This window comes from Salmo salar, chromosome 10 (assembly GCF_965601325.2).
Source record: "Salmo salar chromosome 10, fSalSal1, whole genome shotgun sequence".
Lineage (NCBI taxonomy): Eukaryota > Metazoa > Chordata > Actinopteri > Salmoniformes > Salmonidae > Salmo > Salmo salar.
The window spans coordinates 117,211,465-117,235,418 of NC_138300.1; the positions used below are offsets into that span (position 1 = coordinate 117,211,465).

Sequence of the window (23,954 nt, forward strand, 5' to 3'; positions counted from 1 at the left end):
CTTTCCCTATACAACTGACTAGGTATCCCCCTTTCCCTATACAACTGACTAGGTATCCCCCTTTCCCTATACAACTGACTAGGTATCCCCCTTTCCCTATACAACTGACTAGGTATCCCCCTTCCCCTATACAACTGACTAGGTATCCCCTTTCCCTATATATAGGCCATCATTGTAAATGAGAATTTGTTCTGAACTGACTTGCCTAGTTAAATAAAGGTTCAATAAATAATACATATGTAGCACTGTAAGAGGACTTCCTTTCCTCATTACCCACAAAACCCAGTCTCCTTTTGTCTTCTTTGTGTCCCTTCTGATTGAAAGAATCGAGTTGCAGGACCGAGCCGAGCCAATATAAGAGAAAGCGGAGAGAGGGAAGGACGAAGAGAAAAAGAAAGGGAGTGGGATGTGGGCTGATGGAAAAAAAATGAAGAAAAAAAACGTATGTTTCATGCGTGTAGTGTTCACCTCTGAGGACCAATCTGTGAACCAATACTGTATAATACAGAGGGATGATTTGAAAATGGCATACTACTGTAGACTGTTGTAGACAACAGATTCACTTGTGCCTAAAAAAATGAACGAACATGTGTTACACCACTCTTCACCTTTAAGCTTCAACGTTGGGACACATTCAATTACAAACTGTGTACACAATAACGTAGCTTTACTGATAGTTATTATGATTCCATGTTTACTGAAATTATAATTCCTAAAACAATTTGGAAGGTAGGCGGTCTGCTGATTGATAGAGACAACTAACTAATCATCAGTGTGTAATGTCAGAGTAAGCCATCACCACATAAAGAACACCCAATGTAGCCGAGCTCTCCCCTTTCTCCATCTCTCCCCTCCCCTCTCACCCTCTCCTCTCACCTCCCCTCTCCCCCTCCCCCCCTCTCACCCCCTCTCCTCTCCCCCTCTCCTCAGCTCCATTCAGATAGAGCAGGTGAATACAAATAATTTCCCCTCCGCTGCTCTCAAAAAGCACTGACCGTCTACTCTCAGACAGGAAAGCCACGGTAATGCCCCTTTCAAAGTGTGAGAAAATCATGGTGTTTTCTGGTGGGAGAATCACAGTTAACCTCCCAAAATGTTATCCAAGAAAACCTTAGAATTAAACAAAGAAGAAATACAAACTTAGGGAGCAAATGTACAGTTTTAGATGACAAGAATGTATGACAATTCCATGGACACATTTGTTATGGTAAACCTGGAGCTCAAACATTTGTTTTTGGATGTCAAATTCGAATCTACCTTTATATCCACAGGATTATTAACGATTGATTTAGAGACGGTGGACAAAACCATTTTACCAAACATGTAATGTCAAATCAAATCAACGTTTATTTGTCACGTGCGTTGAATACACCAGGTGTAGACCTTACAATGAAATGCTTACTTACAGGCTCTAACCAATAGGGCAATTTTTAAGTAAATAATAGGTATTAGGTAAACAATAGATAAGTAAAGAAATAAAAAAAATAAAAAATGTAAAATGACAGTGAAAATAACAGTAGCGAGGCTACAAGCAGGAGGTACCGGCACAGAGTCAATGCGGTAGCAGAAAGAACAGTCTATGACTGGGGTGGCTGGGGTCTTTGATAATTTTTAGGGCCTTCCTCTGACACCGCCTGGTGTAGAGGTCCTGGATGGCAGGCAGCTTAGCCCCAGTGATGTACTGGGCCGTACGCACTACCCTCTGTAGTGCCTTGCGGTCAGAAGCCGAGCAGTTGCAACCAGTCAGGATTCTCTCGATGTTGCAGCTGTAGAACCTTTTGAGGATCTGAGGACCCATGCCAAATCTTTTCAGTCTCCTGAGGGGGAATAGATTTTGTCATGCCCTTTTCACGACTATCTTGGTGTGTTGGGATCATGATAGTTCATTGTTGATGTGGACACCAAGGAACTTGATGCTCTCAACCCGCTCCACTATAGCCCCGTGGATGAGAATGGGGGCGTGCTCGGTCCTCCTTTTCCTGTGGTCCACAATCATCTCCTTTGTCTTGATTATGTTGAGGGATAGGTTGTTATTCTGGCACCGCTTGGCCAGGTCTCTGACCTCCTCCCTATAGGCTGTCTCGTCATTGTCGGTGATCAGGCCTACCATTGTTGTGTCGTCTGTAAACTTAGTGATGGTGTTGAAGTCGTGCCTGGCCATGCAATCGTGTGTGAACAGGGAGTACAGGAAGGGACAGAGCACGCACCCCTGAGGGGCTCCAGTGTTGAGGATCAGCGTGGCAGATGTGTTGCTACCTACCCTCACCACCTGGGGGCGGCCCGACAGGAAGTCCAGGATCCAGGTGCAGAGGGAGGTGTTTAGTCCAAGGATCCTTAGCTTAGTGATGAGCTTTGAGGGCAATATGGTGTTGAACGCTGAGCTGTAGTCAATGAATAACATTCTCACGTAGGTGTTCCTTTTGTCCAGGTGGGAAAGGGCAGTGTGGAGTGCATTAGAGATTGCATCATCTGTGGATCTGTATGTGCGGTATGCAAATTGGAGTGGGTCTATGGTTTCTGGGATAATGGTGTTAATGTGAGCCATTACCAGCCTTTCAAAGCACTTCATGGCTACGGATGTGAGTGCTACGGGTCTGTATTCATTTAGGCAGGTTACCTTAGTGTTCTTGGGCACAGGGACTATGGTGGTCTGCTTGAAGCATGTTGGTATTACAGACTCAATCAGGGACATGTTGAAAATGTCAGTGAAACACCTGCCAGTTGGTCAGCACATGCCCGGAGCACACGTCCTGGTAAGCCATCTGGCCCAGTGGCCTTGTGAATGTTGACCTGTTTAAAGGTCTTACTCACGTCGGCTACGGAGAGCGTGATCACACAGTTGTCCAGAACAGCTGATGCTCTCATGTATGCCTCGGTGTTGCTTGCCTCGAAGCGAGCATAGAAGTGATTTAGCTCATCTGGTAGACTCGTGTCACTGGGCACCACACGGCTGTTCTTCCCTTTGTAGTCTGTAATAGTTTGCAAGCCCTGCCACATCCGACGAGCATCGCAGCCGGTGTAGTACGATTCAATCTTAGTCCTGTATTGGCGCTTTGCATGTTTGATGGTTCGTCGGAGGGCATAGCAGGATTTCTTATAAGCTTCCGGGTTAGAGTCCTGCACCTTGAAAGCGGCAGCTCAACCCTTTAGCTTGATGTGGATGTTGCCTGTAATCCATGGATTCTGGTTGGTGTATGTACGTACAGTCACTGTGGGGACGACGTTCTCGATGCACTTATTGATAAAGCCAGTGACTGATGTGGTGTACTCCTCAATGACATCGGAAAAATCCCAGAACATATTCTGATCTGTGCTAGCAATACAATCCTGTAGTTTAGCATCTGCATCATCTTTTTTATAGACCGAGTCACTGGTGCTCCTGCTTAAATTTATGCTTGTAAGCAGGAATCAGGAGGATAGAATTCTGGTCAGATTTGCCAAATGGAGGGCAACGGAGAGCATTGTACGTGTGTCTGTGTGTGGAGTAAAGGTATTCTAGAATTATTTTCCCTCTGGTTGCGCATTTAACATGCTGATAGAAATGAGGTAAAACTGATTTAAGATTCCCTGCATTATAAAGTCCCTGGCAACTAGGAGCGCCGCCTCTGGCTAAGCGGATTCCTGTTTGCTTATTTCCTTATACAGCTGACTGAGTGCGGTCTTAGTGCCAGCATCCGTCTATGGTGGTAAATAAACAGTAAATAAACTCTCTTGGCAAATAGTGTGGTCTACAGCTTATCATGAGATTCTCTACTTCAGGCGAGCAAAATCTAGAGACTTCCTTGGATTTCGTGCATCAGCTGTTGTTTACAAAAATACACAGACTGCCCTCCCTCGTCTTACCAGAGTGTGCTGTTCTATCTAGCCGGTGCAGCGTATATCCCACCAGCTGAATATGATTCATGTCGTCATTCAGACACGATTCGGTGAAACATAAGATATTACAGTTTTTGATGTCCCGTTGGTAGGATTTTCGTGATTGTACCTCGTATAATTTATTGTCCAATAATTGTACGTTGGTAAGTAATATTGATGGTAAGGGCAGATTTCCCACTTGCCGTCGGCGGATCCTTACCAGGCACCCCGCCCTGTGTCCTCTATACCTGTGTCTCTTTCTCTTGCCAGTGACGGGGATTTCGGCCATGTCGGGTGTCTGAAGTACATCCTGTGCTTCCTGCTTGTTGAAGAAAAATTATTTGTCTAATCCGAGGTGAGTGATCGCTGTCCTGATATCCAGAAGCTCTTTTTTGCCATAAGATACGGTGGCAGAAACATTATGTACAAAATAAGTTACAAATAACGTGAAGAAAAACACATAATAGCACAATTGGTTGGGCGCCCATAGAACTGCATCAGGGAGGTGAGTAGGCTTAATGTGAAGTTAATCATATATTTAGTATGGACCATGGGTCCCAGCGATTCCCCCTGAGATGATACAGCACACCAAACCCAAAATGAAATGTAGTGTAATGTGAAAATAATAGTGTCTTAGTTCAAACACCCCCTTTCAGCCCTGTCTCAATGAGCTGTGCTTACATGGGCCTGAGCTTTTCGCCACTCTATTTCACCAGTCAGGTTTTCATATGCTAAGTTTGACAAAAAGCAACCCGAAGACCCAAAAGAAAGCAGCAATTAATCAAAGATAGCCCAGAGTAAATTAAGTACTACTGTATTTTGAATTAGAGAGTTGGCTCTTAGATGCCGTGAATACTAAGTTCTCTCTGTTTTGTCTCTCTCTTCTATCTCTTCTTCTTCTAAAGATAATTAACTTCTGAGGGATTCTATCCAAATGGCACCCTATTTAACCTTCATTACTTTATGGAGAACAAAATAACTGAGATAGGCATCTCTCTTCACGAAGCAGATTAGATGTTCTTACTACTTCATTGTGACCTCGTTTCAATACAGAACTCCTTTAGAGAAATTAGAGGGAGATTGTTTAAGAGTTTAAATGAACACAAGTCTCATTAGTTTAATAGCGAAACCGGCTGGCAGACCTGGGTTCAAAAAAACTATTGTAATTAATTTAATAACCAATGCCTTCAGGAAAGTATTCAGACCCTTTGACTTTTTCCAAAATTTGTAACGTTACATCCTTCTCCTAAAATTTATGAAATTTTTGGGGTTCATCAATCTACACACAATATTCCATAATGACAAAGCATAAACATGGTTTTAGAAATGTTTGCTAATTTATAAAAAATGTGGAAGCACCTTTGGCAGTGATTACAGCCTCGAGTCTTCTTGGGTATGACGCTACAAGCTTGGTACACCTGTATTTGGGGTATTTCTCCCATTCTTATCCGCAGATCCTCTCAAGCTCTGTCAGGTTGGGGAGCGTTGCTGCACAGCTATTTTCAGGTCTCTCCAGAGATGTTCGATCGGGTTCTGGCTGGGCCACTCAAGGACATTCAGAGACTTGTCCCGAAGCCACTCCTGCATTGTCTTGGCTGTGTGTTTAGGGTTGTTGACCTGTTGGAAGGTGAACCTTCGGCACAGTCTGAGGTCCTGAGTGCTCTGGAGCAGGTTTTCACCAAGGATCTCTGTACTTTGCTCTGTTCATCTTTCCCTATATCCTGACTAGTCTCCCTGCTACTGAAAAACATCCCCACAGCATGATGCAGCCACCACCATGCATCACCGTAGGGATGGTGCCAGGTTTCCTCCAGACATGACGCTTGGCATTCAGGCGAAAGAGTTCAATCTTGGTTTCATCAGACCAGAGAATCTTGTTTCTCATGGTCTGAGAGTCTTTAGGTGCTGTCAGGCGCGTCGTAAAAAGTGGACCAAGGTGCAGCGGGTATCGTGCTCATCTTCCTTTTTTATTAGGATAAACATGAACACTTAACAAAAATAACAAACAACGACGAAAAACAGTCCTGTAAGGCTACACAGCTATACATGGAACAACTACCCACAAACAGTGACAAAAACGCCCTACTTAAATATGGCCTCCAATTAGAAGCAACGAAGAACAGCTGCTTCCAATTGAAGGCCAAACCAAACCTGAACATAGAAAATAGACTAAATAGACATTACCCAAAAACCCAAGACACATAAATCAAACACACCCCTGCCACGTCCTGACTATAATACAATAACAAAATGACCCCTTACTGGTCAGGCCGTGACAGTATTCCCCCCCCCCCCCCCCCCAAAGGTGCAGACCCCGAATGCACCTTAACCAAAAGACCCCAACAATAACCCACAAAAAAAAAAAACTAAAGGGAGGGAAGGGAGGGTGGCCACCGTCACCGACGGTTCCTGTGCAAACACCCCCAACCCCCCCCCTTCCCCAAACTCCCCGCTACGGAGGTGGCTCTGGTTCTGGCCCTAGTCCCCAACCTAACCTGTCCGCTGAAGGCTCTAGGCTGAGGAGCGACTCTGGAAGCTCCGGACTGGCGGGCGACTCTGGCTGCGCCGGATTGGCGGGCGACTCTGTCGGTTCCCGGACTGGCGGCCGTCTCTGTCGGTTCCGGACTGTAGGACGTCGCCGGAAGCTCTAGACGGGGCACTGTCGCCGGAAGCTCTAGACGGGGACTGAGCACTAAAGGCCTGGTGCATGGGGCTGGCTTTGGAGGCGCCAGACTAGGGACGCGCACCACAGGGCTAGTGTGAGGAGCAGGAACAGGACGTACTGGACTGGGCAGGCACACTAAAGGCCTGGTGCATGGGGCTGGCTTTGGAGGCGCCAGACTAGGGACGCGCACCACAGGGCTAGTGTGAGGAGCAGGAACAGGACGTACTGGACTGGGCAGGCACACTAAAGGCCTGGTGCATGGGGCTGGCTTTGGAGGCGCCAGACTAGGGACGCGCACCACAGGGCTAGTGTGAGGAGCGGGAACTGGACGTACTGGACTGGGCAGGCACACTAAAGGCCTGGTGCGTGGGGCTGGCTTTGGAGGCGCCAGACTAGGGACGCGCACTCCCCGGGCTAGTGCGAGGAGCAGGAACAGGACATACTGAACTGGGCAGGCGCACTAAAGGCCTGGTGCGTGGGGCTGGCTTTGGAGGCGCCAGACTAGGGACGCACACCACAGGGCTAGTGCGAGGAGCAGGAACAGGACGTACTGAACTGGGCAGGCACACTAAAGGCCTGGTGTGTGGGGCTGGCTTTGGAGGCGCCAGCCTAGTCACACGCACCTCAGGGCTAGTGCAAGGAGCAGGAACAGGGTAAACTGGACCCTGGAGATGCACTGGAGGTCTGGAGCATACGGCCTGCACAACCCTTCTTGGCTGAGTGCTCACCATAGCCTGGCCATACTGAGGAGCTTTCACTGATTGCACCGGCCTTTGAATGGGTCTGGGCAATACAGTGCGCATTTCCGCATAGCTCGGTGCTTTCTCGATCCGTCGCTCCCCGTAATAAGCACGGGGAGTTGGCTCAGGTCTACGACCTGACTTATTCATACTACCTATGTGCCCCCCCCCCAAAAAAAATGTGGGGCTGCCTCTCGCACTTGCCAATCCCAGCGTATAACGCCTCGTAATGGCGCCGCTCCGTTTTAGCTGCCTCGAACTCCTCCTTAGGGCGCCGGTACTCCCCAGCCTGGTGCCATGGTCCTGCCCCATCCAGGATCTCCTCCCAGGTCCATGACTCCTTATGTCTCCTCTGCTGCTCCTTCCTCCGCTGCTTGGTCCTTTCTTGGTGGGTAGTTCTGTCAGGCGCGTCGTAAAAAGTGGACCAAGGCGCAGCGGGTATCGTGCTCATCTTCCTTTTTTATTAGGATAAACGTGAACACTTAACAAAAATAACAAACAATGACGAAAAACAGTCCTGTAAGGCTACACAGCTATACATGGAACAACTACCCACAAACAGTGACAAAAACGCCCTACTTAAATATGGCCTCCAATTAGAAGCAACGAAGAACAGCTGCTTCCAATTGAAGGCCAAACCAAACCTGAACATAGAAAATAGACTAAATAGACATTACCCAAAAACCCAAGACACATAAATCAAACACACCCCTGCCACGTCCTGACTATACTACAATAACAAAATGACCCCTTACTGGTCAGGACGTGACAGGTGCCTTTTGGAAAACTCCAAGCGGGCTGTCATGTGCCTTTTACTGAGGAGTGACTTCCATCTGGCCACTTTACTATAAAGGCCTAATTGGTGGAGTACTACAGAGATGGTTGTCCTTCTGGAAGGTTCTCCCATCTCCACAGAAATATAGAAATACAGTTTTGGTTATATATAATATAGAAATACAGTTTTGGTTATATATAATATAGAAATACAGTATTGGTTATATATAATATAGAAATACAGTTTTGGTTATATATAATATAGAAATACAGTTTTGGTTATATATAATATAGAAATACAGTTTTGGTTATATATAATATAGAAATACAGTATTGGTTATATATAATATAGAAATACAGTTTTGGTTATATATAATATAGAAATACGGGAGTCGTTTGGTTATATATAATATAGAAATACAGTATTGGTTATATATAATATAGAAATACAGTTTTGGTTATATATAATATAGAAATACAGTATGGTTCCCCAACTGATGGTTTTATTTTGCCCCTCAAGTTTTCTGATATTTTATTTTTCTTGGTTGGACATAAAAGACTAAAAACACCAGGAAATCAGCTCCAAGTGATTTTAATTTTGGAAATCTGTTCCCCAACTATTCCCACGCATAATAGAGAGACACGTGATCATACACAAATGTAAGCAAGGTTTGAAATTATTATGTTTTAGTCAAAAACTATATCTGCTTGAGCTTTTTGCGGTCCATTTGCAGTGTATACATTATTAGTCATTATGTTCTGATCCCCTGACCATCCGCTCAAGAAAAAATAAATCAAATCGCCCCGCGGCTGAATATAGTTGATGATACCTGGTATAAAGGCTTTGAAAACTACTCAAATTAAAACCAAAATACAGGTACAATAAAAAGCACTGAATACCACTAATGTACATTAACTAAAAACTAAAGTCACTAATGTACACTCAAACAAAAAAACCTTGAGTTACTGATGTTGTGCTGACAGATGTAGCCTACCCATTACCCCGCACTTCATAGCTCATAGTCTGAGTGTATTTGGTCCTGTTCCCAGAAGGTCTCCATCTAAACACAGATCCTGCCTGCTGTCAGGTCTGGTCCATCTAAAATAATGGCCCCAACAAGTACTGTCTTTATGTCTGGAAAATCAGCTCCTCATCTGCCAAACACTGTTTCACATGGTTCCGGAATGGAACATCATGGGATTTGATTTAACACTAACAGTCCATATTCCACTTCCACTAATAACACTGTTCCAGTCAGGCTAGAGTTGGGATTAGGATAGGAAGTAGGAGCTAATGCAGGGGAGAGGTCTGTCTGAGTGGTGTGTGCTGCACAGTAATGGGTGGCTGAAGCCATAGTATAGCCCAGAACCACTCCGGACAGGCCCAGAGAGAGCTGGGGGCAGCATTAAAGGTTCAGCCAATCAGCAGGCCAGCTACTCAGCTGTGCATACTTGGTCTGTGTCCACCTAATGACCAGTATATCCTGTACGTCCTCGTCACCAGCCGCCACTGGTTTGTGTGCAACGCTCAGGCCAGGGCTCAACGCTCAGGCCAGGGCTCAACGCTCAGGCCAGGGCTCAACGCTCAGGCCAGGGCTCAACGCTCAGGCCAGGGCTCAACGCTCAGACCAGGGTCAATTGACGGTAATGGGTAGGTAAAGCTAGCATGGCCTGGAGGTCTCTTCTACCACTTTCACACAACTGAGCTGAGCTGAACCAAGCCAAGCTATACGACAGTGTGAACAGGGTTTTGTTCTGCTCTGACCACTACCCACAGAGGGCTAAGAGCAGCATAAGAGGGTCAGACTAGACACCAAACTGTGCAGCCTGAGTATGTATGGCACACTTTCAGGGCTGGGACTCAATACTCAGGGTCATTTTAGTGCACCAGAGAAGGAATGACAAGAGCATTAATCATTGTAGTATAGAGTCAGACCACAGACACCTCTGAATGTAAAATCTTTCTCTCATGTCTATGAAGGACGATTGAACATCTTTTACACATAAGCCCACTGAAGGTCACAGTACGGGAAATGCAACAGAAATTCAATCTCGCAACTGGTGCAACAAATCCCTGATATAAAGTGAGATACAAGGTGTTTCTCAGTATGCATACTACCGTGTTCCATACTCTCATGCTCTGACTGCATTCTCAGAGGATGTTCTCTTGAGGAGCCATATGTAGCATATATATATATATATATATATATATATATATATATATATATATATATATATATATATATATATATATACTGCTCAAAAAAATAAAGGGAACATTAAAATATCACATCCTAGATCTGAATGAATGAAATAATCTTATTAAATACTTTTTACATAGTTGAATGTGCTGACAACAAAATCACACAAAAATAATCAATGGAAATCCAATTTATCAACCCATGGAGGTCTGGATTTGGAGACACACTCAAAATTAAAGTGGAAAACCACACTACAGGCTGATCCAACTTTGATGTAATGTCCTTAAAACAAGTCAAAATTAGGCTCAGTAGTGTGTGTGGCCACCACGTGCCTGTATGACCTCCCTACAATGCCTGGGCATGCTCCTGATGAGGTGGCGGATGGTCTCCTGAGGGATCTCCTCCCAGACCTGGACTAAAGCATCCACCAACTCCTGGACAGTCTGTGGTGCAACGTGGCATTGGTGGATGGAGCGAGACATGATGTTCCAGATGTGCTCAATTGGATTCAGGTCTGGGGAACGGGCGGGCCAGTCCATAGCATCAATGCCTTCCTCTTGCAGGAACTGCTGACACACTCCAGCCACATGAGGTCTAGCATTGTCTTGCATTAGGAGGAACCCAGGGCCAACCGCACCAGCATATGGTCTCACAAGGGGTCTGAGGTTCTCATCTCGATACCTAATGGCAGTCAGGCTACCTCTGGCGAGCACATGGAGGGCTGTGCGGCCCCCCAAAGAAATGCCACCCCACACCATGACTGACCCACCGCCAAACCGGTCATGCTGGAGGATGTTGCAGGCAGCAGAACGTTCTCCATGGCGTCTCCAGACTCTGTCACGTCTGTTACATGTGCTCAGTGTGAACCTGCTTTCATCTGTGAAGAGCACAGGGCGCCAGTGGCGAATTTGCCAATCTTGGTGTTTTCTGGCAAATGCCAAATGTCCTGCACGGTGTTGGGCTGTAAGCACAACCCCCACCTGTGGACGTCGGGCCCTCATACCACCCTCATGGAGTCTGTTTCTGACCGTTTGAGCAGACACATGCACATTTGTGGCCTGCTGGAGGTCATTTTGCAGGGCTCTGGCAGTGCTCCTCCTGCTCCTGCTTGCACAAAGGCGGAGGTAGCGGTCCTGCTGCTGGGTTGTTGCCCTCCTACGGCCTCCTCCACATCTCCTGATGTACTGGCCTGTCTCCTGGTAGTGCCTCCATGCTCTGGACACTACGCTGACAAACACAGCAAACCTTCTTGCCACAGCTCGCATTGATGTGCCATCCTGGATGAGCTGCACTACCTGAGCCACTTGTGTGGGTTGTAGACTCCGTCTCATGCTACCACTAGAGTGAAAGCACCGCCAGCATTCAAAAGTGACCAAAACATCAGCCAGGAAGCATAGGAACTGAGAAGTGGTCTGTGGTTACCACCTGCAGAACCACTCCTTTATTGGGGGTGTCTTGCTAATTGCCTATAATTTCCACCTGTTGTCTATTCCATTTGCACAACAGCATGTGAAATGTATTGTCAATCAGTGTTGCTTCCTAAGTGGACAGTTTGATTTCACAGAAGTGTGATTGACTTGGAGTTACATTGTGTTGTTTAAGTGTTCCCTTTATTTTTTTGAGCAGTATATATATATATATATATATATATATATATATATATATATATATATATATATATATATATATATATATATATGTCAGGATGAGAGTGAGGAGAACACATAAAACATTACATTTTGAGAAGCACTCCCCCCTACTGCATTACCTCACGCTGCACCTCCCCATTCACTGACCCTTCTTCCAGCCAGGACAATGGCAGCAGGTAGCCTAGTGGTTGGAGCGTTGGGCCAGTAACCGTAAAAGTTGCTGGATCAAATCCCCGAGCAGACAAGGTAAAAATCTGTCATTCTGCCCCTGAACAAGGCAGTTAACCCACTGTTCCCCGGTAGGCTGTCATTGTAAATAAGAATTTGTTCTTAACTGACTTGCCTAGTTAAATATATATATATACACAAGTACTGTCTTTATGTGTATATATATATATATTTAAACAACATAGACAAAATAAGATATACAAAGCAAATATTTCACTTCATAACTATCAGTTAGCTTTATGTGAATCGTAATAGTCTAACTAACCAGATAGTTTAAGAGGCAAAAATGAAGAAAAAAAATATGTTATGCAAGGTAGATGTCAATTCTTCTTGGGTATCTAGCTAGGTAACAGTAGTAGCTTGCCAGTTAGCCCTATTATCTTACTATGGCCTTGCGATCTACGCACACTACAGTGGGTATTGTAGAAAGGTAAACATGCCAAAATTAACACAGAATGTATTTATTAACGTATCAAGGTAAAATATTGTAGTCAGGCAACATATGAGATGTGAATGGGCAACAAAATCCCTCCTGAGATGTGTGCAAACCTGGTGGCCAACTACAAGAAACGTCTTACCTCTGTGATTGCCAACAAGGGTTTTGCCCCCAAGTACTAAGTCATGTTTTGCAGAGGGGTCAAATACTTATTTCCCTCATGAAAATGCAAATCAATTTATAACATTTTTGACATGCGTTTTTCTGGATTTTTTTGTTGTTAATCTGTCTAACACTGTTCAAATAAACCTACCATTAAAATGATAGACTGATAATTTCTTTGTCAGTGGGCAAACTTCCAAAATCAGCAGGGGATCAAATACTTTTTTCCCTCACTGTACTTCTGTGTCAGTCTGAGATTGCATATGCAGCCAATTTCTTGATAAGAATCACTCTGGAGTCTAGAGGTTATTTCTTACTAGGAGTCAGCAGTGATCTAGGTATCACACTCATTTGCAGGGATTGCAGCAGGTGCATTTGTATTCTGCAACACGCAACACTGTGAAGCATGTGTTTTAAATTGATGAGCAGATAGACTTGGTATTGGGACCATGAACCAGACTTAACGGCCACATAAATCATTGGATTTCTCAACCACCCCTGTGCACCGACCTCTTCCAAATAGATAGATGCTGGCATCTCACACCAGGCCAGCTGAACATGTGAGGAAAATCCCCTCTGTCCAGCTACGTTGATATTCTGAATTACTAGACATGGCTTGAAATCGTCTGTCCTTTTGCCATCCATCCAAAAGGATTTTGTTTCTATTGAACAGCTTGTAAAAGAAAAGCAATTTTATCCTTGTGCGTAAGGTGGACTGATTGATAAATAAGTAAATACATTGAGAAAAAGAGCAATATTGAGGGGGAGGGGGTGAGGGAGAAGGGGAAAGAGAAGGATAGGGAGGAGAGAGAGAAGAAACAGAGTGATGAGATGGAGAGACAGCTATAGAATGACTGGCATCTCCTCTGCCACTCCTCTCATCACCCACTCTCTCTATCCATGTCTCTTCAGGGCACAGCAAGAGGCTTCAACAAGAAGAGAAGTCAGGAGAGATGTCAGAGAGCTATTAAAACAGTGCTTCAGTCTATGTACAGTATCTGTCTGAAGTCACTGTTGTCTTTATCCCATCTGTCTGTATATCAGCTTATCTGGGACCAGCTGAGGGGTTTGTGTGTGTGTGTGTGTGTGTGTGTGTGTGTGTGTGTGTGTGTGTGTGTGTGTGTGTGTGTGTGTGTGTGTGTGTGTGTGTGTGTGTGTGTGTGTGTGTGTGTGTGTGTGTTTGTGTGTGTGTGTGTGTGTGTGTGTGTGTGTGTGTGTGTGTGCGTGTGTGTGGCCCCACCTGTGCAACAGCTGATCTCAGCCCTGCTGCTGAGTAATCTCATTGCTTTCACCTGGGGAGAGCAACCTGCTGCTCTCAGAGATGAAATAATCCCCTGCACCAGGCACTAGCACACAGTGGCAGATTGCATCTAGTAGCTTGGAGGCAGGGATATTGCCTTTTTCACATGGAAATCTTCTATTTGGTTATTTACAACCTACTGCAGTGTAGCGTAGCAGGCTACCATAGTGTAGTGAAGTGGTTTTGATTTGATTTCTCATACGGATATAATAATCCTATATTAATGTGTGTTTATCAAACTTCAGCAACAAGTTGACATTCTGGGTGGGTCTCCTCCTCTCACCCCCCTGTCCCTGCCAGCTAGCATCAAAACACACAAACGCACACAACAATAACACCAAAGCACGTGAGGCGAGTGAACCCCGTAAAAGAGAGCCTGGGTGAAGTGAATAGAAATCTCTGCATCGCTTCTATTCATCCCTTGGTACTGAATGCTGCCGCTCACAAAGACCAGTTGGTTCACGCCTCACTGTGTTTCAAACTGCTGATTCAGTCTACAGTCCTCACTCTGTGGTCCCCTCTCTCTCTGTTTGTCGACCTCTTTCTCTTTCTGTCTGTCTCTCTTGCCCCCCCCCCCCCCTATCTCAATTCAATTCAATTTCAATTTAAGGGCTTTACTGGCATGGGAAACATATGTTAACATTGCTAAAGCAAGTGAAGTAGATAATATACAAAAGTGAAATAAACAATATAAATGAACAGTAAACATTACACTCACAGAATTTCTATATGAATAAAGACATTAAAAATGTAATATTATGTATATATACAGTGTTGTAACGATGTACAAATGGTCAAAGTACAAAATAGAAAATAAATCAACATAAATATGGGTTGTATTTACCATGGTGTTTGTTCTTCACTGGTTGCCCTTTTCTTGTGGCAACAGGTCACAAATCTTGCTGCTGTGATGGCACACTGTGGTATTTTACCCAGTAGATACGGGAGTTTATTAAAATTGGGTTTGTTTTTGAATTCTTTGTGGATCTGTGTAATCTGAGGGAAATACGTGTCAATTATATGATCATACATTTGGCAGGAGGTTAGGAAGTGCAGCTCACTTTTCACCTCATGTTGTCTTCTCTTGAGAGCCAGGTCTGCCTACGGCAGCCTTTCTCAATAGCAAAGCTATGCTCACTGAGTCTGTACATAGTCAAAGCTTTCCTTAAGTTTGGGTCAGTCTCTCTCTCACCCACTCTCTCTGGCTCTTGTCCCCACTCTGGCCCTCAGCCTCCCCCTCTCTCTCTCTCTGTTACTTGTTGTGAATGTGTTGGTCAATACCACTGTGTGTTCCAGGCCAGAGAGGCTGAGTCAACACTTTTGAATGACCACCCCAGCAGAGAGAGAGGGGACAGGGAGAGAGAATGTGGAGAAAGAAAGAGTGTGAAAGATGAACAAAGAGAGAGGAAGAGACAGAAAGACAGTGAATGTGTCTTCAGAAATCTAGCTTTGAGGGGCTAGATGAGGTCAGAGACTGAAATGTTCCTTTACATCTCCCCCTCTATCTCTCTCTCTCCCCCACCTCTCCCCCCTCTATCTCTCTCGCTCCCCCACCTCCCCCCTCTCGCTCTCTCCGTCACCTCTCTCTCTATCTCTCTCTCCCCCACCTCTCCCCCCTCTCTCTCTCTCCCCCACCTCCCCCCCTCTCGCTCTCTCCGTCACCTCTCTCTCTCGCTCCCCCACCTCCCCCCCTCTCGCTCTCTCCGTCATCTCTCTCTCTCTCTCTCTCTCTCTCCCCCACCTCTCCCCCCTCTCTCTCTCTCTCTCCCCCTCTCTCTATCTGTCTCTCTCTCCCCCCCACCTCCCCCCCCTCTCTCTCTCCATCACCTCTCTCTCTCTCTCCCCCCGTCCTTCTCTCTCTCTCTCCCACTCCCTCTCAGCTATACAGCATCTAATGAACTCATGGAGGTTTTTGTCTAGTTCCCGGTTTGTCCCAGGGAAGCCACTTGATAGTCTCAAAGAAATTACACAGCACCCCTTGTTATTGTTGCCAAGTCTACACTCAGCTCTGTAAAAAATACACACAATTATATTTATCATAGTGATTCATAGTGTTTCAAAACCTTCATGGGGACCATGTCACAACGTCCCAAGAACGTTCAGGGGATATTCAGGTGACCATGACACAACGTCCCAAGAACATTCAGGGGATATTCTGGGGACCATGACACAACGTCTCAAGAATGTTCAGGGGATATTCAGGGTACCAGGACACAACGTCCCAAGAACATCTAGACTAGACCAGTTTATTGTCCAGTGCCACTTTATGATAAAATATGAATGCATTCCATTTAGCATGTTGGCAATATCATAGATGGAGAACTCATGTGAGAGAGCAGAAACCTCCCAGACAAGCCTGACAGACAGACAGTGGTTTCCATTCACATTAGAAGTGAGCAAAGAAATTCATGTTTGAGTTTGAGAGCAAGCCAATAACATTCCAAGTATTTGAGGGAAACTAAACTGTTTTGGAAAGAGAGGATGTTGGGTATGAAATGTGGACTGAAAAAATATCCAGCACAAAGAAGCAGGGACGTACAGTACTAGTATGGAACTACAGTGTTGACAGTATGGAGCTACAGCACTGCATGTTGACAGTATGGAACTACAGTACTGTATGTTGACAATATAGAGCTACAGTACTGTATGTTGACAGTATGGAGCTACAGCACTGCATGTTGACAGTATGGAACTACAGCACTGCATGTTGACAGTATGGAACTACAGTACGGCATGTTGACAGGACAGAGCTACAGTACTGTATGTTGACAGTATGCAACTACAGTACTGTATGTTGACAGTATGGAGCTACAGTACTGCATGTTGACAGGACAGAGCTACAGTACTGCATGTTGACAGGACAGAGCTACAGTACTGCATGTTGACAGGACAGAGCTACAGTACTGTATGTTAACAATATGGAGCTACAGTACTGCATGTTGACAGGACAGAGCTACAGTACTGTATGTTGACAGTATGCAACTACAGTACTGTATGTTGAGAGTATGGAGCTACAGTACTGCATGTTGACAGGACAGAGCTACAGTACTGCATGTTGACAGGACAGAGCTACAGTACTGCATGTTGACAGGACAGAGCTACAGTACTGCATGTTGACAGGAAAGAGCTACAGTACTGCATGTTGACAGGACAGAGCTACAGTACTGTATGTTGACAGTATGCAACTACAGTACTGTATGTTGAGAGTATGGAGCTACAGTACTGCATGTTGACAGGACAGAGCTACAGTACTGCATGTTGACAGGACAGAGCTACAGTACTGCATGTTGACAGGACAGAGCTACAGTACTGCATGTTGACAGGACAGAGCTACAGTACTGCATGTTAACAATATGGAGCTACAGTACTGCATGTTGACAGGACAGAGCTACAGTACTGCATGTTGACAGGACAGAGCTACAGTACTGTATGTTAACAATATAGAGCTACAGTACTGCATATTGACAATATAGAGCTACAGTACTGCATGTTGACAATATAGAGCTACAGTACTGTATGTTGACAATATAGAGCTACAGTACTGCATGTTGACAATATAGAGCTACAGTACTGTATGTTGACAATATAGAGCTACAGTACTGTATGTTGACAATATAGAGCTACAGTACTGCATGTTGACAGGACAGAGCTACAGTACTGTACGTTAACAATATAGAGCTACAGTACTGTATGTTGACAGTTTGGAGCTACAATACCATATAATGACAGGGTAGAGCTGCAATACTGTATGTTAACAGTGTGGAGCTACACTAATATATGTTGACAGTGTGGAGCTACAGTATTGTATGTTGACAGTGTGGAGCTACAGTAATGTATGTTGACAGTGTGGAGCTACAGTACTGTATGTTGACAGTATGGAGCTACAGTACTGTATGTTGACAGTGTGGAGCTACAGTACCGTATGTTGGCAGTGTGGAGCTACAATACCATATGTTGACAGTGTGGAGCTACAGTACTGTATGTTGACAGTGTGGAGCTACAGTACTGTATGTTGACAGTATGGAGCTACAGTAATGTATGTTGACAGTATGGAGCTACAGTAATGTATGTTGACAGTGTGGAGCTACAATACCGTATGTTGACAGTGTGGAGCTACAATACCGTATGTTGACAGTGTTGAGCTACAGTACTGTATGTTGACAGTATGGAGCTACAGTACTGTATGTTGACAGTGTGGAGCTACAGTAATGTATGTTGACAGTGTGGAGCTACAATACCGTATGTTGACAGTGTGGAGCTACAGTAATGTATGTTGACAGTGTGGAGCTACAATACCATATGTTGACAGTGTGGAGCTACAGTAATGTATGTTGACAGTATGGAGCTACAGTACTGTATGTTACTGTATAACGTACCAGACAAGACCCAGTCCACTCCACTCTCCTCTTCAAGAATCTATCCTCCTCTTAATCACTGTTCTTCTTCACCCTGAAAAACAGGGGAGATAAAGATTGCTTTAGATATCAGTATTCATATACCACTAGCTATATGACCTCTTCCCCTTTCCATCAAACAGAACACCGCTTTACCAATCTAGTCTCTTCCCAGAGCCGCTGTGAGTCTGGCAAACGAGACTATTACCAACCAAATAACAAATGTACTACCCTCCTGATGATGTTTCACAGTGAAATAGTTTTGCAGCAGTATGCATATTTGTGACACAGTTCTGTAATTCCCCTCTCTATGTCTTGTATATCTGAGGGGGAGGCACTCTCTATGTCTCATATATCTATAAACCAGTAATCCTCTTTCATGTTGTCTGCTTTGGACCCCATCCCAGTCACTCCATAGTTTACAGACCAGGGACCGCTTTCCCAAAAGCATCTAAAGCAGGGAAGGGCAACTCCAGTCCTCAGGGGCCAGAGTGGTGTTACACTTTTCCTCCATCCCTAGCAAAAACATCTGTTTAAACGAATTGTATTCTAAACTGAATATCATGATTCGTAGATTATTGGTGTCAGGTGTGTTAGCTGGGGCTGGGGCAAAAGTGTGACACTAATCAGACCCCTGAGGACTGGAGTTGTCCATCCCTGATCTAAAGGCTAAGTTCATCTTAAGCATTTCCCTGTTAGTCTACACATGTTGCTTATGAAGCATGTGACAAATAACATTGTATTTGATATTGATTTAGAACCATAACGATGAACTGACTCCTACCATGCCGGGAACAGGATGTTGCTTTTGTCTAGAATACAAAGCGTATATCTTTACACAGTGTAGCACAGCCTAATCTTTCATAAACCATTGATGTTCCTACTGTGAAATGGACTTGAAACAGTCCAACTGTGCAAGGAAGGAGTGAAAACAGCACATATCTGAGGTATGTATGTATGTATGTATGTATGTATGTATGTATGTATGTATGTATGTATGTATGTATGTATGTATGTATGTATGTATGTATGTATGTATGTATGTATGTATGTATGTATTAATGTATGTATGTATGTATGTATGTATGTATGTATGTATGTATGTATGTATGTATGTATGTATGTATGTATGTATGTATGTGTGTATGTATGTATGTATGTATGTATATACAGTGCATTCGGAAGGCACTCAGACCTCTTGACTTTTTCCGCATTTGGTTACATTACAGCCTTATTCGAAAATGGAAAAAACTAATGTTTTTTCTTTATCAATCTACACACAATACCCCCCCCCCAAAAAAAGGCAAAAACTTTTTTTCTGAAATGTAGAAAATATAAAAAATGTAACTAAATTAAATTTCACATTTCCATAAGTATCCAGACCCTTTGCTCTGTACTTTGTTGAAGCACCTTTGGAAGTGATTACAGCCTCGAGTCTTCTTGGGTTTGACGCTACAAGCTTGGCACGCCTGTATTTGGGGAGTTTCTCCCATTCTTCTCTGCAGATCCTCTCAAGCTCTGTCAGGTTGGATGGGGAGCGTCGCTGCACAGCTATTTTCAGGTCTCTCCAGAGATGTTGGATCGGGTTCAAGTCCGGTCTCTGGGTGACTCATAAACATTCAGAGACCTGAAGCCACTCCTGTGTTATCTTGGCTGTGTGCTTAGGGTCGTTGTCCTGTTGGAAGGTGAACCTTCGCCCCACTCTGAGGTCCTGAGGCTCTGGAGCAGGTTTTCATCAAGGATCTCTGTACTTTGCTCCGTTCATCTTTCCCTATATCCTGACGTCGCTGAAAAACATACCCACAGCATGATGCTGCCACCACCATGCCTCACCGTAGGGATGGTGTCAGGTTTCCTCCAGATGTGACGCTTGGCATTCAGACCAAAGAGTTCAATCTTGGTTTCATCAGACCAGATAATCTTGTTTCTCATGGTCTGAGAGTCTTTAGGTGCTTTTGGGCAAACTCCAAGAGAGCTGTCATGTACCTTTTACTGAGCAGTGGCTTCCATCTGGCCACTCTACCATAAAGCCCTGATTGGTGGTGTGCTGCAGAGATGGTTGTCCTTCTGGAAGGTTCTCCCAGACGAACTCTGGAGCTCTGTCAGTGTGACCATCGGGTTCGTGGTCACCTCCTTAACCAAGCTCTAGGAAGAGTCTTGGTGGTTCCAAACTTCTTCTATTTAAGAATGATGGAGGCCACTCACTGTGTTCTTGGGGACCTTCAATGCTGCAGCCATTTTTTGGTACCCTTCCCCAGAAATGTGCCTCAACACAATCCTGTCTCAGAGCTCTATGGATAATTCCTCCTACCTTATGGCTTGGTTTTTGCTCTGACATGCACTGTCAACTGTGGGACTTTATATAGACAGGTGTGTATCTTCCAAATCATGTCCAATCAATTGAATGTACCATAGGTGGACTCCAGTGAAGTTGTAGAAACATCTCAAGGATGATCAATGGAAACAGGATGCACATACATATGTAAATATGGTATTTCTGTTTTTTACATTTTCAAAATGTTCTCAAAAACAGTTTTTGCTTTGTCATTATGTATTGTGTGTAGACTGATAGGGAAATGGTTTTATTTAATTACTTTTAGAATAAGGCTGTAACGTAACAAAATGTGGAAAACTCAAGGGGTCTGAATACTTTCTGAACGCACTGATTGTATGTATGTGTAACAGTATAGCTTCCGTCCCTCTCCTCGCCCCAACCTGGGCTCGAACCAGGAACCCTCTGCACACAGACAACAGTCACCCTCGAAGCATCGTTACCCATCGCTCCACAAAAGCCGCGGCCCTTGCAGAGCAAGGGGAACAACTACTTCAAGGTCTCAGAGCGAGTGACATCACCTGATTGAAACGCTACTAGCGCGCACCACCGCTAACTAACTAGCCATTTCACATCGGTTACATATGTATGTACAAGACGTGTGTGAGTGTGTGTATGTGTGTATGGTGTGTGTGAGTGTGAGTGTGAGTGTGTGTGTGTGTGTGTGTGTGTGTGTGTGTGTGTGTGTGTGTGTGTGTGTGTGTGTGTGTGTGTGTGTGTGTGTGTGTGTGTGTGTGTGTGTGTATGTGTGTATGGTGTGAGTGTGTGAGTATCTCAGTGTGTGAGTGTGTATGTATGGTGTGAGTTTGTGTGGGTTTCCAGCTGCACATAAGCCTAAGATCACCATGCGCAATGCCAAGCATCACCTGGAGAGGTGTAGAGCTCACCGTGTGTGTGTGTGTGTGTGTGTGTGTGTGTGTGTGTGTGGTGTGTGTGTGTGTGTGTGTGTGTGGTGTGTGTATGGTGTGAATGTGTGTGTGTGTATGGTGTGAGTGTGTGTATATATGTGTGTATGGTGTGAGTGTGTGTGTATATGTGTGACTGTGTGTGTGTGTATGGTGTGAGTGTATATCTGTGTGTATATGTGTGAGTGTGTATATATGTGAGGCTAGCTACATAACCGAAGGCTTTTCTGAGACTCAAGGGCTTCTCTCCAAATAACTATGTCACGGTAAACACTAAGACACTTACTGGAATCCATATCCAATATGATTGAAGAAGCCAATCCAATTAGTTCCAGCATATTGATATCAGAGAGCTGCAGAGACCCCGTGGTGATACACCGCTGTTTGTTTCCCCTGGCAACATACACTATATGTATACAAAGGTATGTGGACAACCCTTCAAGTTAGTGGATTCGCTTATTTCAGCCACACCTGTTGCTGACAGGTGTATAAAATCGAGCACACAGCCAACAATCTCCATGGACAAACATTGGCAGTAGAACGTCCTTAGTGAGGAGCTCAGTGACTTTCAACGTGGCACCGTCATAGCATGCCATCTTTCCAACAAGTCAGTTCATCTGTAAGTGCTGTTATTGTGAAGTGGAAATGTCTAGGAGCAACAACAGCTCACCCGTGAAGTGGTAGGCCACAGAAGCTCACAGAACGAGACCACCGAGGGCTGAAGCGTGTAGCGCGTAAAAATCGTCTGTCCTCAGATTGCAACACTCACTACTGAGTTCCAAACTGCCTCTGGAAGTAACGTCAGCACAATAACTGTTCGTTTGGACCTTTATGAAATGGGTTTCCAGCCACACATAAGCCTAAGATCACTATAAGCAATGCCAAGCGTCACCTGGAGTGGTGTAAAGCTCACCGCCATTGGACTCTGGAGCAGTGGAATGAGTTCACTGGTGTGAGGAATCACAGGTGTCCACATACTTTTGGTCATGTAGTGTAGCTACACACTGTTTTCTACCACATTTCCATCAGATAAATGGTAATAGGAAAGCAAACATGAAACATTCAGCCTCCTTTAAAAAATATATAATCTACAGTACCTCCTAGTGTAGGAAAGCATATGTATTATATCCTATGAGATTGTTTTACTTTGTCTGTCTTGGCTGTATGAGATACCTTCACGTAGTACTATGTGTGGTAGGTAGGAGCTTATGGATCCACCATTTATAAGTCATGATTATGAGTGTCGTGGACTCATCTAACCTTCATTAATAATCCTATAACAACCTCTCAATCCACTGAACCACGGAATCTCAGAGCATGAAATAAAAATTCAAAATGTCACAATTAACCTTTTTTCTTTGTCATTCTGTCAGGCAGACCAACCGCCCCCACATACAGACAGGCAGACAGACAGGCAGACAGACAGGCAGAGAGGTTGACAGGCGGCTAGCTAGCAGACCTGGGTTCAGTACCAGTATTTGAGCTGTGTTTGATTGAGCTTTAAACTGAACGACAGCCAGACCGGCAGCTTTAGGCTAGACAGACACCACACAACACCCAGCTAACCTCAGGTCTGTCTCTCCACCACCACCGCTGCCACGTTGATTGAGATGGAGCTGAAGGTAAGTGGAACAGAAATAGCAGACAGACAGACAGACAGACAGACAGACAGACAGACAGACAGACAGACAGACAGACAGACAGACAGACAGACAGACAGACAGACAGACAGACAGACAGACAGACAGACAGACAGACAGACAGACAGACAGACAGACAGACAGACAGACAGACAGACAGACAGACAGACAGACAGACAGACAGACAGACAGACAGACAGACAGACAGGACAATGGGAGATAGGAGGAGTGGATACAAAGGAGGACTAGTGGGCTACAAAATGTTTCATAGGGAGAGGCACAATGCATAGAATACTCCTATGCCAAAAGCACTCAGTTGGTAAGAGAGTGGTGCTAGCAGCACTTCCAAGGGAGAAACACAATGCCTGGAGTAGTTCAGAGCATAAACCACTCTGTTCCCATTTTAAATCACTCCCCCAAACTGCAACAACATTCTGCCATTATCCTACCAGTATGCAATCACTGTGTGAACTGAATGGCAATAACTAAGATACCACTTTTTTTTATTCTACATGGGAAATCTGTGTGCCAAAAGCACCCACTCAAACTCTCTCCCACTTCAGTTCTAACCCTCCTAAACACTGCATTACCATATTCCCACCATCCTGCTTTTACACTACCTGCAGAAGAGCAATTACTATGACACAAGCTCTCTCTCTCTCTCTCTCTCTCT

General features: G+C 44.7%; 1 protein-coding gene across 17 annotated transcripts in view; it reads right to left on the reverse strand.

Annotated features, from left to right (window-relative positions):
• LOC106561640 (neuronal cell adhesion molecule) overlaps positions 1-23,954 on the reverse strand; it is a 155,877-nt gene that overhangs the window by 69,295 nt on the left and 62,628 nt on the right. For 15 of the 17 annotated variants that reach the window (XM_014125778.3, XM_014125776.3, XM_014125771.3 and 12 more), the window contains exon 2: positions 18,387-18,459. The exons of the other annotated variants lie outside the window; for them this stretch is intronic. The gene's annotated coding sequence lies outside the window, so the exon portion shown is untranslated. The remainder of the gene's footprint in view (positions 1-18,386; positions 18,460-23,954) is intronic. 17 annotated transcript variants of the gene reach the window in all.